Source organism: Peromyscus maniculatus, chromosome 14 (genome assembly GCF_049852395.1).
Source record: "Peromyscus maniculatus bairdii isolate BWxNUB_F1_BW_parent chromosome 14, HU_Pman_BW_mat_3.1, whole genome shotgun sequence".
In the NCBI taxonomy this organism is placed as follows: domain Eukaryota; kingdom Metazoa; phylum Chordata; class Mammalia; order Rodentia; family Cricetidae; genus Peromyscus; species Peromyscus maniculatus.
The window spans coordinates 72067953-72085375 of NC_134865.1; the positions used below are offsets into that span (position 1 = coordinate 72067953).

The following is a 17423-nucleotide window of genomic DNA, read 5'->3' on the forward strand; positions in this document are numbered from 1 at the left end:
TAATCTTCCCTCACCTCGGGTACCACTGCATCCTGTGCCACATTCTCCCAGTGGCCTGTTTGTTTTGTTTTATTCAAGACAGAGTCTCCCTATGTAACCTTGCTGTCCTGGAACTCATTATGTAGACCACGCTGACCTCGAACTCACAGGCATCTTCCTGCCTCTGCCTTCCAAGTGTTGGGATTAAAGGCAGGTGTCTCTATACCTGGCTTCTCCCAGTGCCTTTTAAAAGCACTTTGCTACTTTTTACTCTGTGAATATTATTCTTCCGCTGCCGCACCAAGGGGACAAGGACTGTCTGCAGATTGATTAGTGTTTGGTTGTGAGGGCCAAGGAGGATACTCTGGCTCCTGCCAGGGCTCTGGGGAAGCCTGTGCTGATTTGAAAGTGAAGAGCCACATGTACAGGTTTATAGATGCTAAGGAAGTGTTTAGCAGTGCCTTCAGGGAGTGGTATGCGACCCTTCTGACCCCATGTGGTCCTGTGTGAGGAATCACACAAGTGAGCTTCCAGCACAGATGAGCAGACTTTGAGGGGATGTCTATGCCCTCCTCGATAGCCAGAGTGTGTCCATAACACTGTCCCTTTCAGAAGCCCAGAAATGTACAGATGAGAGTAAGCATGGTTCTCCTGCTGGGTAAGTTGGGGTGACTTATTAGAGTGTTGCCAAGAGGCTGCATCCTTGGGTGTAAATCAACTGCTGGACGTGGGCCTTTCCAAACAGACCAGCCTCTCAATATTCTGCCATTTGCCCTCTACAAAACAGGGAGGAACACAGCTTCAGCACATGAGGGCCATCTCCTTAAAGAGGATTGAGAAGACATCTATAAAGCCAACCTGGCAAGCTTTTGATCCATTTGCCTACTCCCAGAGAGCAAATTTCCAGAACTTGGAAATAATGCAAGAGGCTTTGGTAATGGGGTCAAGGTCCATAGCCTGTCTGAGCATTGCAAATTTGCATGTCTGTGTCAAAAGACAGTTAGTATGGAGGGCAAAGACACCATGTCATAAGAGGCAGTGCTGAAGGCAGAGCCTGATCCCTGGTGGAGTTCCTGTAATGACCACAACACCCACAAAGTGGAAACATCTTTGAGTCCCTCTAGACCCATTCATGGGCCTAGTCTCCTGCTTCAGCCAGACTGAGTTTCCTGTTCCGTGCTTCATTCAGCCTCTTCTATTGAGATTCCAGCAGATTCTGTCTTCCTGTCCAAACCCCTTCCAGCATTGGTGCTCTGGCTTTTGACCCACTGGCTGTGGAAACTACACTCCAAATCAGACACTGTACTTCAGGCAGACCAACTTTATAACCCCACACTCCTTCCTCGTTTCAGTCTCTGCCTTACCTAGAGCCCCAGGCCCTTTTCCAACCTAGTTTATCCTTCCATTCTTCCCTGAACCCTTTCCTGATGACTTCGGCTCACACCGACTTCACTTATTCTGTACAGGATGGAGTTAGTAGTGGGTCTTACACTGAAGCATTGTTCACCATCACAGTGACCCATGCCTGGTCTTCCTGGCTACAGAGTGTGCAGGGTAAAAGGCGCCTGCTGCCTATTCATAACCCCATGGCCTCACCTAGGGCTTGGGCTGGTACCAAACTCACAGTAGATTCACTAAACTCATGCTGATGGTCTCATTTCCATCTGAGCTGACTGGTTTGGGTTTCTAGCGGCTGCTCATTTTCTCCAGTATGAGTATCTACAAATGAGAGAAATGGCAGTCAGAGAACTAGTCCACCGAGAAGTCATACAACAGTAAGAGGCTTTTACACCAGCTATCTTAAAAAAAAAAAAATATTTGGGGGCTGGAGAATTGGCTCAGTGGGTAAGAGCACTGACTGTTCTTCCAGAGGTCCTGAGTTCAATTCCCAGCAACCACGAGGTGGATCACAACCACCTGTAATGAGATCTGGTGCCCTCTTCTGGCCTGCAGATAAACATGCAGGCAGAACAATGTGGAAATAATAAATATTTTTTAAAAAGATTTATTTATGCATATGAGTGCTCTATTTGCATGTAGGCCAGCATGACAGAAGAGGACATCAGATCCCATGATAGACGGTTGTGAGCCACCATGTGGTTGCTGGGAATTGAACTCAAGACCTGTAGAGGAGTAGGCAGTGCTCTTAACCACTAAGCCATCTCTCCAGCCCGACACCAGCTATCTTTTATTTGTCCTTACACCAATAGTACACATTTGAGAAACAGTCATGCCTACAAAAGAGAAAAAGGAGAGTCACTGAGCACCAGATTGCTTCCTGAAGATGTAGGTCAGGAACTCATTTCTGTAGCAATAAATTTGGAACCATGGCTTTAGGGCCCCCCAGATAGGGAGTCAGTGTGAAGGGATGCAGTTCAGCATTGTTCTGAAAGGGACCTCATCTAGTCATCTTCTCTTTGGGGCTGTTGAATCCTGGCTACAGTTAAAATATGTCGTAAAGCAAATGAGATACCATAACAGAAAAGGAGAGGTCATAAGGAATTCATATGATCATAAGGTTAGTAGTAACATTGTTGAGCACTAATTGCTGAGTGTTTTGGTTGACTTCTCAGGGTATATATTATTTCACCTCCACAGCATACTGTAAAATATTACTCACATGAAGGAGTAGAAATCATTGTAGAAATAGAAGGAGGGGGCCGAGCATTATATGTGGGTCCATAATGGACAAGAAAGTAACAGAAGATAACCAAAATGTGAAGGAGAAAGCTGACTCCCAAGAGTTGTCCTCTGGTCTTCACATGCTGTGGCACATGGACATCAGCACACATACACACACACATGTATACACACATATGCATGCATGCATACATAAGTGTGTGTGCATCTACACGTGTACACACACAAACACATACACATACACACCAGCTTGATGCTTAGGGAAAGAACTTTGTCATGAGAGGTCACATACTGTATTATGATTCCATTTACATACAATGTCCAGAATAGGCAAATTCATAGAATAGAAAGCAGATGAGTGGGGGTTCCAAGGACTGGAGAGTAGGCAGCCAGGGGTGCTGCTTAGCAGATATGGGGTTTCCATTAGCAGTTATGAAAATTCTGGAACTAGACAGTGGTGATGGCCACATAACATTGTACATATATTTAATGCCCCTGCACTCAATACTTTGAAACTGGAAAATTTTATTTTCGTTTTTATTTTACTACAAAGCAAAAACAAAATTAGCAACAATAGCCCAACAGAAACAGGATCCTAGAGGCAGATGTGGCCAGGGGCTGGAACCCTCTGGAGCTTGTGATTCAGGTTAGAGCACATTAGAATCGCTCCAGGCCTTCAGTAACAAGTCATACCAGGACTGCACCAGAGGAGGTCAGGCTGTCATTTGGCCATCTGACAAATGAAGGACACCATGAAGGACAAGCATTTTGGTGTGTTCTGATGAATGATACCTGCTCCTGTAGACACTCCTGGGTGGTCTAAAGCACTGTCTCCTGACTCCAGTGGCCAGCTGAGAGAAACTTCAGCCATTTTCTCCGTCACGAGCCAACATCCATGAGAAATCCGCCTCCGGCTCCTTTGGCCCTGAAAGGAGACCATATGTACAGCTTGATTTTCTCCTCAGCATCTTCTCAGAGCAGATGTCACTCCTCGGCAGTTCTGCCTTCTAGAACTGCTTCCCATAATGCCATGAAAACAGTGATTATTGCTAAGAAACTAGTCCACCCATGCCTGAAGCTCTTCCAAGAAACATGGCTGGGAAATGCTGCTTCCTGGGGGCCCGAGGATGGAGGACCAGGAAGAATACTGGTCCTTGGAGGGTCTGAGGCTATCACTCTACCTCCAGCCCATGCTTGCTCCCCCTCTCTGCCACAGCGCAGCCAGCGACAGGGAAGAGCCGCCCTAACTGTGTGCCCATCAGCGCATCTGCACATGGGGACAAGAGGCTATGAGATGCACTCCACGTTATTTATTTTGCAATCGAGATCCACCCCCACCCCCACCCCCTGCCATGGAGTTGAGCCACTTTAAAAGCACACACAGCTCAATCAATTTCTTTTGTAGATTTCAAGAGACGCTTTATTCAGTGCAGGAACACAGCAACAGCTGGGGAAAGCTATTCCCAAGGCAAAGAACAAAGACTTGTAATTATTTATAGTGTGGGAGAAAGAGAAAGAAAAATGGAGAGGATGGGGATAATGCAGATTGGAGAGGGGAAACAGTCGCTGGAAGAGCCAGATCAGCGCTAACACTCAGATTTTTTTTTTCCCTTCAATGTGGAAGGTTCTTTCAACTTTGCTTCAGTGGTTTGCTCCGCTGGCCTATCCTTTCCCAAAGCTCATCATGGTTCCACCTTTCCCCAAAGCCTACCTTCTATTTGTAGAATCTAGAGCTCCCACTGCCACTCACTATCCCCATCCCAGTCTCACATCCACGTAGCCACTGTACAGGAGCTTCACCCTGCTTTGCGAGGAAACAGCGTACAGACCGGAGGCAGGTGCTGGCATCTCTCACCGCCACCCAAGTCCCATCCCAAGACTCTCACTTGTGGCCTCTAGGAATAATGACATGGCTCACAGAAATAATGGGGCCTGGGGTGCTGTTGCAGGCAGCTGATGGAATGCCCTGAGGCAGGTGGGCTCCTCAGTCCTCGTGTTACAGTGTGTGAGGTGGCCAGCTGAACCATGACCAAATACTCTGTTGAAAACTGTGGACTAGGAGCTGTTCCACAATAGGAGGTGGGCTCAGTGGGTAAGGTGCTTGCCACGTAAGCATGAGGACTGGAGTTTGTATCCCCAGCACCAATGTAAACGTGGGGTGGGTGTGGCACCCCTCCTGTGATTCCCCCACGCCCCCCTCCCCGGCTTGGAAGGCAGAGACAGGGAATCCCTGTGGCAAACTGGCTAATCAGACTAGCCAAATGAGTGAGCTCTTGTCTCAACAAGTAAAAAGTGGAGAGACCTCTGGCCCCCCAACATGGTGCACGCACGTTTACCCACACACATCTGAACATGCAAAAACCCATGCGTGCGCACGCGCGCGCGCGCACGCACACACACACACACACACACACACACACACACACACACACACACACACAAATAATAGAAAATAATTAAGAAAGGGTAAGTTGTGTCTATGACCACCATTTTTAGTATCACTTATTTTCTGTAACTTAATTTCTAACACTGGCTCTGTTAATCACCAGTTCAAAAAGATCCCTCCCTCCACCCCCCCCCCCCCCCCGAAAAACGAGTGATTGACTTCTGCAGGCTTGTGTGGGCCAGCTCTTCCACGAGTTGCCATATCCTGACTCCTGCTGCAGGTGCTTGGACTCTCTCTACCCAGAAGTCCAGCCCGGACACCCCCCCACCAAGGGCCGGGACTGTGTCAATCTCGTCCTTCACTGAATCATTGGTATTGCCCAGGAGCCGGCAGAGCACGGTCCTCAGAGCGTGGGCACACAGAACATGCTTGCTGAAAGGGGCTGTCTGTGAGCACAGACGCATTTCCTAAGTGCTTGGCAGTTGTTGGCTCCCGTAAACATCGGCTAACTGAATAGCAGAGAGAAAAAACAACAGCAAAAGAACAAAGAACAGAGACCTGCCCTTAGCTTATTTATCCATATCAGTTAAAATCACAGATGTGTGCTCTGCCCTGGGCTCAGGGCAAGCTCTTTCTGATTTGGGGGAAAAGTGTTAGAGGAGAATGAAAGAAGTCTAGGAGGAAAAGGAAGGGGCCAGCCTGAAGCAGAAAGGATACAGAAGAATTAGGGCAAAGAAACTGGCCTGGTTCCTGACCCACCAGAAAGAAAAACAAAATGGGAAGTGATATGGTATGGGACCATTGTTTTTATAAATGCCCTTCGTTGTTAAAAAAACAAAACAAAACAAAACAAAACAAAAACTTCCAGGGCTGGAGAACATAGCTCAGGTTCTAGGCAGTAAAAGGTGTGTAAACCTTATGTGCTTAGTGTACACTGGACCTAGGAGTCTATCTACAGCACCCACCCCCACCACCCTGAAAAATCCCTTATTTTGGGAGATCCCGACGTTGATGGATTCTTCGGAAGTAGATTTATTGCCTCAATTTGAGAATCCTGCATACTCTGGGGCTTCCCACTGACCTAAGGAACTTAATTGGGGTTCCTGTTGCTCTGCTAAAACACCATGACCAAAAGCAGCTTAGAGAGGACAGCCTTTATTCGGCTTACGCTTCTACATCATAGCCCTTCACTGAAGGAAGTCAGGACAGGAACTCAAGCTGAGCAAGGACCTGGAGGCAGGAACTGAGACAGAGGCCATGGAGGGTGCTGCTTACTGGCTTGCTCAGCCTGCTTTCTTATAGAACCCAGGACCACCATCCCAGGAGTAGTCTTACCCACCATGGACTGGGCCCTCCCCATCAACCACTAATTTAGCAAATGTCCTACAGGCTTGCCTGCAGCCTGATCTTATGGAGGCATTTTCTCAACTGGGGCTCCCTTCTCTCTGATGAAGCTGGCCGGTAGCAAGTTGACATAAAAACCAGCCAGCACAGTAGTGCAGGAAAGCAGCTGGCCGACCTAGCTTCCAGTCAGCACTCCCTGCTACCAGAACTGCACTTGTCACTTAGCTTGCTGTGCCTCCTTCTGCCAAGTGGCTGCCCCTCTCTGGGCCTCTGTCTCCTCACCTTTGATGAGAAAATTAGATGGTTTTAAAGTTCCCTTCCAGCTGTAACATCCTATGAGCACAAGTTCATTTTTCATCCTGACCCAGATTTTAAAGATAATGTACTTAAAATAATATCAAATTTGAAAGTGATCAGCTCTCTCCTACGCTTCGAAATGTCATCACTGGCAGTGCCTTGGTAGGTGTTGAGTCCTATTTCGGGGCCTGGAGGTTCAGAAGAGGAGGAAGAGAGTGTGGGAAGGTAACCAATTCTGTAACCTCCTCACGACTCCTGAGGCCAAGTCGATGCTTGTCTTGAATGCCTGATCCAAACAGCCATGAGTTATGGATGTACTTTAGGATGGGAACAAGAATAGTATCCCTGCTTTCTTTCATAGGGTGCCTGTTCAAGGCCTTGGACAGGACGTGATTTCTCTCTGACTTTTAAAGCAGTTTGTCAAGGTGTGCAGTAAGACAGTCCTCCAGGCATAAATGAGCAGGGACTGAACTTGCCAATTTAGCCTAACTCCAGGGGCCCAGGCTTCAAACTTGACTCTGACACTTTCCCCCTGCTGCCTTTGCCAAAGGACACTTGGTTAGGGAGGATGACTTCAGACCAGCATCACCAGCAGGAGCTGGGGGGCTAAGAAATGCAAGTGTGGGCCTTAGCCTAGGTCTACTGAGTCAGCTCAGGGTGGGCCCTGAGAGCTGGGTTCTAGCAAGCTGGGGAGCACCAATAGTTTCTGTTTTTTCCTGCTTCTCTCTCTCCCTCCCTTCATCTCCTCTTCCGTCATGGCTTCCGTCTCCCTCCCTCCTTCCTCTCCTTATCCTTCCTTCTCTTCCTCTTCCCTTCCTGCTCTTCTTTTCTCCTTTCTTCCCTTCCTCCCTCTCCGTCTCTCTTCCCCTCTTCCATCCCTGCCTTTCTCTCTTCACTCTACTCTCCTCTGATTTGAGATTTTGATTTTGATCTTGGTACAGCACTTGTCATGAACTCTACCCTCCTAACACATTTTCTGGTGCCCTCAAAGCACTGTTGACCATAGGTACAGAGTTGGGTAGAGTCTCAGCGCCTTCTTCATCTTCTTAACTTAAACTTTATGGACATCAATAAGTAAATGCCCCCCTTTCTCACCCCAGTCCCTTGGCAATCAGCGTCCCAATCTTGGAGTCTGTGGATGGGGGACAGGGATGTTCCTGGAGGCTGCCTGGAAGTGGGACCATGTGGTCCTTGTCTTCACATACCTGGCTTGCTTCACCTCATTTGAGAGTCCTTCCGAGATGCTGGGCTGCTTGTCTTTATCTGGTTAGAGGGCAAAGGTCAGATGACTATAGCCACCCTGGCAGGCAGTGGTCCTCAGAAAGCCCACATTCCTGGGGTGCTTATAGTCATCTGACCTTTGCCCTTTGCTGAGGGAGGTTCCAAATGCTGGGCTGAGCATACAGCTGCCTCCTCAGGCTGTTCCTGAGTTGAGTCAAAATTGTTTTCCACACGTGACTCTCTGATTCTAATAGAGCAAACAGTGTTCCAGGCTTCTGGAATCCTCCTACTATTCAAGTCATGAGAGAGAAAATGCATGGATTCCAGAAGAAAGGGTTCAGGGCCAATTTCAATGCTTCTCGTGGAGTTTTCTTCGGTCCCAAGTCCATAATGGGTTTGCCCCACGGGAAGACGAGCAAACAGACAGTCATGACTTGAATTCTGCATGTTGACTCTTCCTGGGGTCCTTCTTACTTGAGCTTCTGTCCGTCCAGCACTGGGCACAGCCGCCAAAGGGAAGGTGGCTTAGCAGTCAGCTTTCTGTTAATAGAACAAACCTCTGAGACCGTTACCTGTAAAGTGGGGTTTCTTTTGACCAGTTTTAGGGGTTCAGCCCAGGGTCGGGTGGCTCTTTTGATCCTGTGACGAGACAACTCTGCACAGGAGAGAGCCTGTGGAAGACTAAAACCGTTCACTTCGTGGGGGAGACATGAAGCAGAGTGCCCACGGAAGACGCCAGGGTCCCCATAATCCCTTGGAGGGCACATGCCCCATGACCTAAGACCCTCTCACCTGGCCCCACTGTTTAATGCTTCCTCCATCTTCCAATGGTGTCAGTCTGGGGTCAAACCTTTAACACATTGGCTTCGGAGGACATTGCAGATCCGGATTATAGCATTGCCATTGGGTGGGAGGCAGGCGTGGCTTGTGGAGAAGCAGCGGCCTCCGTCTGTAGAAAATCATCGGTCTCGGCTCCCATCTTAGTAGGGTACAGCATGAGTCACGGCCCCTACAGAGAGTAGGAAGTGGGGGTTCGGGGGGCCTGGCAGATTTGTTTTCTAGTCCCAGGGATGACAGGATGCTATGGACTCCTGCTTCTTGACCTCATGGGTGCTCAGATATCTCTTTGGCCAAAGCAGACCCACTCAGTGTTGGAGAATTACTGCAGGCATGATGTCGAAGCTACCGTCTGTTCCCAAAGCTCCAGCCATGTGCTCAGAGCCATTCCCCCTGAACAGATGACATTCCTGGAGAAAATCCTTACACGACACAGGCTGGCCTCATCTTAAATCCCAGCTCCAGGCTGCAAATGGCTATCAGCACCACCTAGTCATCTCACCTGTCTTCTCTTGGCTTTCCTTGCCGCCCCCCTTCCCTCCCTGCCGCCTTCCTCCTCCTCCCTAGGCTCCAGCCCAGCTCTGGGCATGACCATGCCACATGCTTGGCATGGAAAATAGAAGCCAACAGATGGAACTCTCTCAGCTTGGCACCGCCAAATGTGCACGGCATCCTGCATCTTCAACCTCAGGCCTCTCTCCTTGGTCCCTGGAGTAGGAATATCTACTGCTTTCAAAGGCTGAGCTCTGAATTGGGGTCAGGATCCCACTCCATGTTGTCTCTCCCAGGAATTCACAGCCTGTTGTCTGTCTGCTTTGTCTGTCTCTCCATCCATTTATATATCCTTTCCTTTCTTCTTCTGTAAGCTTTTGCTCTTTTATCCTTTTTACCTGCCCTAGACCATCTCTGCTCCCTCTAATCTCATAGACTTGATAAATACACAAAAGTTTTAAAACAGCGACTATCTCCTTTGGTCACACTTTCCCCTCCAGTTCCTACCACATTTTTCTGCACATCTACCCAAGCTTTTTTTGTTTTTGTTTGTCTTTCCCTCATCTCTCATTCCTTCATCTTTCTGCTCCAATTTGGTTTCAACCCACCGCCCTATGAAGTGGGAATATTCAGCCTACCCCAGTACACTTTTATTTCCTGAGGGACATTTGGCAATATTTGAACGTGTGTGTGTGTGTGTGTGTGTGTGTGTGTGTGTGTGTGATGGAGGCAGGGTTTCATAGCCCAAGCCAGCCTCAGACTGGCTCAAAAGTCCTCCTACCTCAGCCTCCCTAGTGCCGGTGTTACAAGTGTTCATGATTACGCCCCCCCAGTGGACAGTTTTACTTGTCATAACTGGGGAAGGATGCTCCTGACATCTAGTGGGCAGAGCGGTGGACACTGCTGAGCATCCTACAGTATAGAATGACCTGGGTACCATGTGGTGCCCTGGTTGAGGAACCTTGATGTAGACTCTCTTGCTAAGCTTAGTAGGAGCTTCCTGGATGCCAAGGCTAAGGAATCATTTTCTGTGCTCATCAAACTCATCCCTCTCGCCCGCTCTGCCCCTCCTCCTATTTCTTCCCTCGCTCTCTTCTATTCCTACACTATGGCCATTCCCTTACACATCTCTCCTCTCTCTGACTCAGTCCTAGGCTGGCTACCTTTTCCCAGTTCTTCCTCTTCCTAATGGCTCCTTCCCATGACTTCTTACCATTTTTATGCTGGATGGGGAGCCAGCCTGTCTGGCTTGAGTCCCAGCTCTCAGCTTCCCAGCTGTGTGTTCATAGTAACAATTTCTTCGTGTTACTTGGCAGCCTCGGTTTCTTCTCCCATAGGCTGGGGCTGTGATGGCACTCACTGCAAACACCTGCAGTAGCTGAATGGCAGACTCCAAATATACCGCACGGCGCATCGCTGACTTCGTGTTCTGTTATTTTTATGATGCAAGGCTAGCCATCTTTTTAGTTTTTACCTGAGACGTGAAAGAAACCACAAGTCTCTCACAAATGTGAAAGATTATTGTGTGAAGGCAAGACGCGGCGGGCCTTCTGTTTGTCCAGAGCAGGACAGAGGTTTGCAAAGATGCGATGCTCTCTCCTTCTTCCACTCAAAGGCAGGTTGTATGTAACTCCTACTTGTGGACGGCCCTTTACCCACCCAGAGACAGCACCAGGGGAAGCTGCGAGCTGACTCTGCTCTGTCACTGTTACCCCTGCACTCACCTTCCTCACTTTCCTCAGTTTCCCTCTTTGTATGCCTGGGAGTACTTGTCTTTGTCTTGTTACTTCTTTAAGATCTGTGTGTGTGTGTGTGTGTGTGTGTGTATGTGTGTGTCTGTGTGTGTACGTATGTGTGTATGTATATGTGTGTGTCAGTGTGTGTATGTATGTGAGTATATGTGTATGTGTGCATATGTGTGTGTATGTGTGTGTGTTTGTATGGGTGTATATGTGCGTGTATGTATGTGTGTATGTGTGTGCCTGTATGTGTGTGTGTTTGTGTGTGTGAGTGTATGTGTGTGTGTGTGTGTGTGTGCGTGCGCGCGCGCGCGCGCGCGTGTATACATAGAGGCCAGAAGGTCAACATTGGACAGCTTCTCTGATCCCTCTTAACCTTATTTTTTGAGGCAAGGTCTCCTGGAGCCTGAGCTTCACTGACTGGCTGAGCAGAAATTCTCCTGTTTCTGCTTCTCCACACTGTGTTAATAAGGCTGCATCTCTGCCCCAGGTTGCTGTTCTTTTTTTTTTTTTTTTAATGTGATTTCTGGGCATCTAAACTCAGTCCCCACGCTTATGCAGCAGATACTTTACCTACCAAACCATCTCCCCATCCCCTGAATTTGCATTTTCTTTGGCTACATAAACGAAAGAAAATTTTGGTTCAGCCGCCCAGATCGACAGTTGCAAGTTGTAACTGTGAAAACTCCCAAACCGTCAATGTGTGAATTGTATGATATAAGAGTTACATTTCAACAGAACTACTGAAAAAAAAAATAATACGGGGCTGGGGGAGATAGCTTGATTGGTAAAATACTTACTATGCAAGCAGGAGAGTCTGAGTTTGGATCTCCAGCACCCACATAAAAAGCTGGGTGTAGCATGTGTCTGTAATCCCGGCACTGGAGAGGAGGAGGCAGACTGATCCCTGAGCTGGCTGGACAGCCAGTCTTGCCTAACTGGTGAGCCTAAACCAGTGAGAGACTTTGTCTTTCTTTTGTTCTTGTTTTTTGAGACTGGGTCTCATTCTGCAGCCCTCGCTGGTCTAGAACTCACTATGTGGACCAGGCTGATCTCGAACTCACAGAGATCCACCTGCCTCTGCTCCCTAAGTGCTGAGATTACAAATATGCTTCACCACACCCAGCTAAGAGACCCTGTCTTCCTAAATAAGGTGGATGGCACCTGAGGAATGACACTCAAGGGGCTGTCCTCTGTACCCTCTGCTCCACATAGGAACACACACACACACACACACACACACACACACACACACACACACACACGAAAGAAAACAAAAATTCAAAATGAATGGTGGCACTTACTGGTCACAAGTATCCACAGCATCAGTTTTCATATTTTTACATCCAGCCAAACCAAAATGAAGCCAGGTATAGTGGCACACATCTTTAATAGCAGCATTCATGAAACAGGGGCAAGATGATCTCTGGCATTGCAAGGCCAGCCTCGTCTACATAGTGAAGTACAGACCAGCCAACAGCTACATAGTGAGACCCTGTCTCAAAGTATAACACAAACAAACAAACAAACAAAATTTCTTCCTTTGACAGTCTAAGTAATCACATACCTTTGGGCATATGAATCATTTGATACTCACCAAGAACTTTATTTTTAAACTATTTTAATTACATTGGCTTATTGTTTTGTGCATATACGTGTGTATGCACACATGTGCCAGGGTGCCGGTATAGAGAGCAGACTCTCTCTTTCCACCATGTGGTATCCTGGGGTCAAGCTCAGGTTGCCAGTCTTGGGGGCAGTGCCATGACCTGCTGGGCTATCTCCCCGGCCCTTCTTTTGCCTTTTCTAGATTGAGATTGTACCTAAGATTGGCTTGAAGAAATTCAACTCGACAGCGGCTCCCTGAGCCAGGGTCACACACCAGGCTCTGTTGTAGACTCTGGAACTCCGCCATGAAAACACAGACGGAAAAGCCACTCTCTCCTGAGGCTCAGGTCCCAACTGGGGAGGTGGACAGCAGCAAGAAAGGAGTAGGAAGCAGGACAAGAGAGGTCTGGTCAGTCAGGGAGCCAGAGCCCAGGGAGGGACTTCACACAGGGAGGCCAGGCCAGGCCTCAGTCAGGAGGTATGCATCTGGTACTGCTTGTCCCTTTATTTTGAGACAAGATCCCATATAGGCCTTACTGGCCTCGAGCTTGCCACGTAGCAAAGGATAGCCTTGAACTTCTGCTCCTTCTGCCTTGATCTCTCCAGTGGTTGGATTACATGTGTGTGCCACCAGACAGTTTATGTGGCAGTGAGAATCAAATCCCGGCTTCAGGTGTGATAGGAAAGCACGCCACCTGTGAGCTACATACCCAGCCCTGATTCTCTCTCTCTCTCTCTCTCTCTCTCTCTCTCTCTCTCTCTCTCTCTCTCTCTCTCTCTCTCTCTCTCCTTTACTCCCTTGCTGTGCAAGGAATCAAGCCCAAGCTAATCATCTATTCTGTTACTGAGCTCTATACCCTGACCCTCTCTGCTACCTCCAAAAGAATTTGAAAGCCCTCAAATGACAACATGAGCTAGAAATGCAGAGACGAGAGAATAGCAAGAAGGTTTATGAAATGAATTGAGCCAAGAGATAGAAAGGTCTGTGTGAGCAGAGGCACCGGTCGGGAGCATTCTGAGAAGAGTTTGTACTATCTGAGAAAGAAGTCCAGGCTAGCCCAGCCAGGAGGGTCGTGGAAGGGAGCAGACATGCAATGTGGAGACGCCTCTGTCCGTAGTTAAAAGTTTGTTATTGGTTCACCATGGAGCTATTTTTTATTTTATTTTAATGACCTTTGACCTTTTAAAACATCGCGTATTATGGTTACTGAACTGTTTGGCGCCCTCTTAAATTTTGTAAGAGGTTCACCCTAGCCTTGGTCCTGTGAAGCGAGTTTGTGCAGGCATGGCCAGAGTCCCTAGAGGAAGGGCTGGCCGAGTCTTCAGACTTGACTCTGTGGTCAGTACAAAGGCCACTGAAGGCTCTTAAGCAAATAAATGAAATAAGCGAAACACCGTTTGGGGGTGACTGGCATGGAGAGCGGTGGAGAGGTGCGGGAAGAGAGCAGAGGGCAAAGGTTGGTCAGGAAATACACTGAGCAGGCTGAGCCTGAGGCACTGGGCCGGAAGCGGGTGGAGAAGGAAGCTGGCTACCCGCTGCCTCTTCGGGTCTCTGCCTGCCCTACACCAGGCAGAACTCAGCTTTCTCCCGCAGCCAGGCTCAGTAGCCGCCAGCCTCTTGCCTCCTTCTGTTTTGACTATGACTAATTTGTGAAAAACAGGAAGTGCTACTGTGACAGTGGCATTATTTTGGCTGAGAAGTGAACTTTTGAAAATGACAAGCTCTGGGTCCCTCGTACGCAAGCTCACTTGTACAAACACACATATACTCCCGTCGGGTAGACCCTCTTCCAGCAGGAACCATTATCTCCTTGGCTCTGACATCAGAAGGGACTCGAGAGTTGATATATTCCCAGGACTGGGGACAGGCTGCTTAGCCAGTCTACAGGTTCCAGAGGAAAGTGAGCACAGCATGTAGGAAAGAGTGGCTGGTCGGTGCTGCCAGGCACTGGGAAAGCAGGAAGGTTTACCCGCGGGTACAGGAAGTCCTGCCCTGCCCTCAGCTTTGGTCTTAGGGTCGCACGGTCACTGGAGGTATGGACTGCTGGTTGGGAAAGCCTGGAGACAGAGGAAGACCACAGTATATAGTGGGCAGCAGGCTGGGATTGGTGGTGGTGGTGGTGGTGGTGGTGGTGGTGGTGGTGGTGGTGGTGGTGGTGGTGTTTGTATGATGTTCATATGGCTGAGAAGGGAAGCATTTCCTTTTATAAAGGCACTAACACCATCAGAGAAGGGCCCCGCCCTCATGATCTCATCTAGCTCTAAGGGCTTCCCCTAGATTCCACTGCATTGAAGATCAGTGAACATTTCAACACGGGAATTTGGAGGGAAGCAAACTTTCAGCCCAGAACACCATAGGCAGAGATCATTGCTTCTGGAAGCTTCCTATCTAATTGAGTTAAGAAGCACCTTAGAGGGGGAGAGCAGGTCTTGAATTCCTATTTCTCCCACCTATTGAGTCCTTCCTTCTACCCCCGACCTTTAAACAGCGAGCATGCAGCTGTGAGCAGACTTCAGTGCTTTTCTGCCTGTTTCTGGGCGACTTCGAGGCAAACTCGACTGCCCCTCTATGTTCTTTTGCCTTTACAATTGCTTCTCTTGCAGAGCGTATTCGGAGACCGAGTGTTAAGCTATTTCTCTCTCTTAGCACTTTTGCCTACATTGCATCCACCAAAGAATCCAACTGCAAATGCTTGGCATTCTTTGCATCTCTGGTCAACCACACAGTTTTACTTTCTGGGGTTCTGAATCTCATCATTACGCCTCTAGAAAAAAGGAAAGGGCATGCCTCAGGCTCTGGATGTTTGCTTTTTGCAAACTGTCTTCTCCTGAGGGGTAGAGGTTAGGAGTGTTCTCACAATTTTAGGTACCTAATTAAAATGTTTTCATATGTCGACAGCTCACCTGCTTCAAATGTACAAGTCAGTGGCATTAGGTACATCCATCATGTTTTACAACCCTCACCACCAGCCACTTCCAGAACCCTTTCATCCTCCCCAGCTGATGCTCTGTGCCCATTAAATGCTAACTCTACATTTTCCTCATCCACCCCTTTCTAGCTCCTGGTTTCCTTTGTCCCATGACTTTTACCTGATCCAGGGACCTCATTACAGGTAGCATTATAGACTCCTTCTCCTTATTTCACTGGCTCATTTCACTCAGCACAATGCCTTTGTCTTTGTTTATTCAGGTTGCTAGAACAAAATACCACAAGCTTGTAAACAGCAGAAATGTATTTCTCACAGTCCTAGAGACTGAGAAGGCCAAGATCAGGTGCCAGCTGATTCAGTATCCAGTGAGAGTCTGGTTTTTGGTGGGGGCGTACAGATGGTGCCTTCTCGCTGTCTTAACGTAACAAAGGCTGAGGCACACGCACCTTTGCCAATCGCCCGGGCGCCCCCACCCCACCAAGGAGGGGAAGAAGCTAACCAGACAGGGGAAAAAGAGTTGGACAAGTGACCCAGGGAGAGACATGCCGAGCTTGGCACCAAAAGGACTTGCCATGCCATGCTTTAGCATGTGGTTTGTGCTGGGGCGGGGTATGAGGCTCAAGAGAGCTAGGGAAGGTGAAGCCGCAGGGCAGACTGGGACCATCTGCTGAAGAATCTGCTGGTTGGGACGAATGCTGGGTCTGAAGGGAAGTCCTCAGAGCTTTGAAGCAAGGGAGGGAGAGCAGAACCTGTTATTCCCTCGCAGGAGGCATCCAGAAAAACAAAAACAAGCAAACAAAAACAAATCGCAGGCCCTGCCGCTATCTTCCAGGCATTTTCCAAGTGCTAGAGACTGACCTAGCATTGTGTTCCTGTTATGTCAGCCAAGCCTCAGATGAGTGAGGAGCACACTGAATGCTAGAAAGCAACTTACCCAGGCTTCACCCCCCACCTCCTGCCCCCCCCCAACTCAGCACAGCCCCAGGGTCAGCAGCTATGAGCCCGACTCCCAGATCAGGACCAGCATCCTCACCTGTACCCCAAATGACCCAGTGCAGTCTGACATGTGGACAGTACAGATGGCAACCCCAGAGTCTGGCTCATATTGGAACTACCACCAGGGTAGTTGCGAAACTCCTCAATGTGCAGTGTGTGCCCCCGAGGTCTGTGGCATTAGAATTTCTGGGGCTGCTGCCCTGCTACATCAGGATTTTTCATTCTCGTAGGCGATGGTGGCCAGGCAAGAAACTCCTGTAAAGGGAACTGGCCTTAGAGGGTTCTTCCAGCCACCGGCAACTCTGTGGCTTTAAGAGCCACGGCTGGCATCCTGCCAAGGAAGCCACCACCCCAGTACAGGCCTTGCAAGCATTGGCTGCAGGAGTGAAACTGTAGCAGGCAGCGGTGCCTGGGGCTGGCCCTGGCATGTAGACCGAGCCTGAGCTGGGCGGAACAAACCAGTGGCAGTGGCGGCAGCGGCAGCAGGCAACCCCAGAAGCTCCTGTGAGCTGAAGAAAAGAGATCTTTATGCCTTCCAGAGGGAAGCTCATTCTGCAAGGCTAAGGAAACAAAGGGAAGGATTGTGTGTCACTCTAGTCCAGACGTCTCAAACCAACAGTAAGTCAGCAGGGAACACAACATAGTTCTCTGCCCTAGGCAACATCCACACCCCCTCCCCACCCTGCCCGAGGAGCCCAAGGGTTTAAGGACACTGCTCTCGGGAACTGCAGGCCAAAACCAATTAACAGTCTCTCTGCTGGAATCCATCCCGGCCTCCCCTTGGAAAGTCCAGTCTCTGCTCATGAAACCTGGGACCAGGAGTTGTAGGAATGCCTCTCCTCCCTCCTGGGATGGCTTTCAAGGCACCTTCTTGTCCTTAAGAACCCCAAGAGCATGTGAGGGCAAAGGAAAAGACACTGAAATCATTGACTTGGGGTGTCTGTCAGCTTGGGA

The 17423-nt window shown here is 48.9% G+C and overlaps 1 protein-coding gene across 3 annotated transcripts in view; it reads left to right on the forward strand.

Moving 5' to 3' along the window:
* Positions 1 to 17423, forward strand: part of Dglucy (D-glutamate cyclase) — a 134514-nt gene that overhangs the window by 34153 nt on the left and 82938 nt on the right. The window contains exon 1 of one of the 3 annotated variants that reach the window (XM_006991802.4): positions 16867 to 17087. The exons of the other annotated variants lie outside the window; for them this stretch is intronic. The gene's annotated coding sequence lies outside the window, so the exon portion shown is untranslated. Of the gene's footprint in view, positions 1 to 16866; positions 17088 to 17423 lie in introns of those variants that run through there. 3 annotated transcript variants of the gene reach the window in all.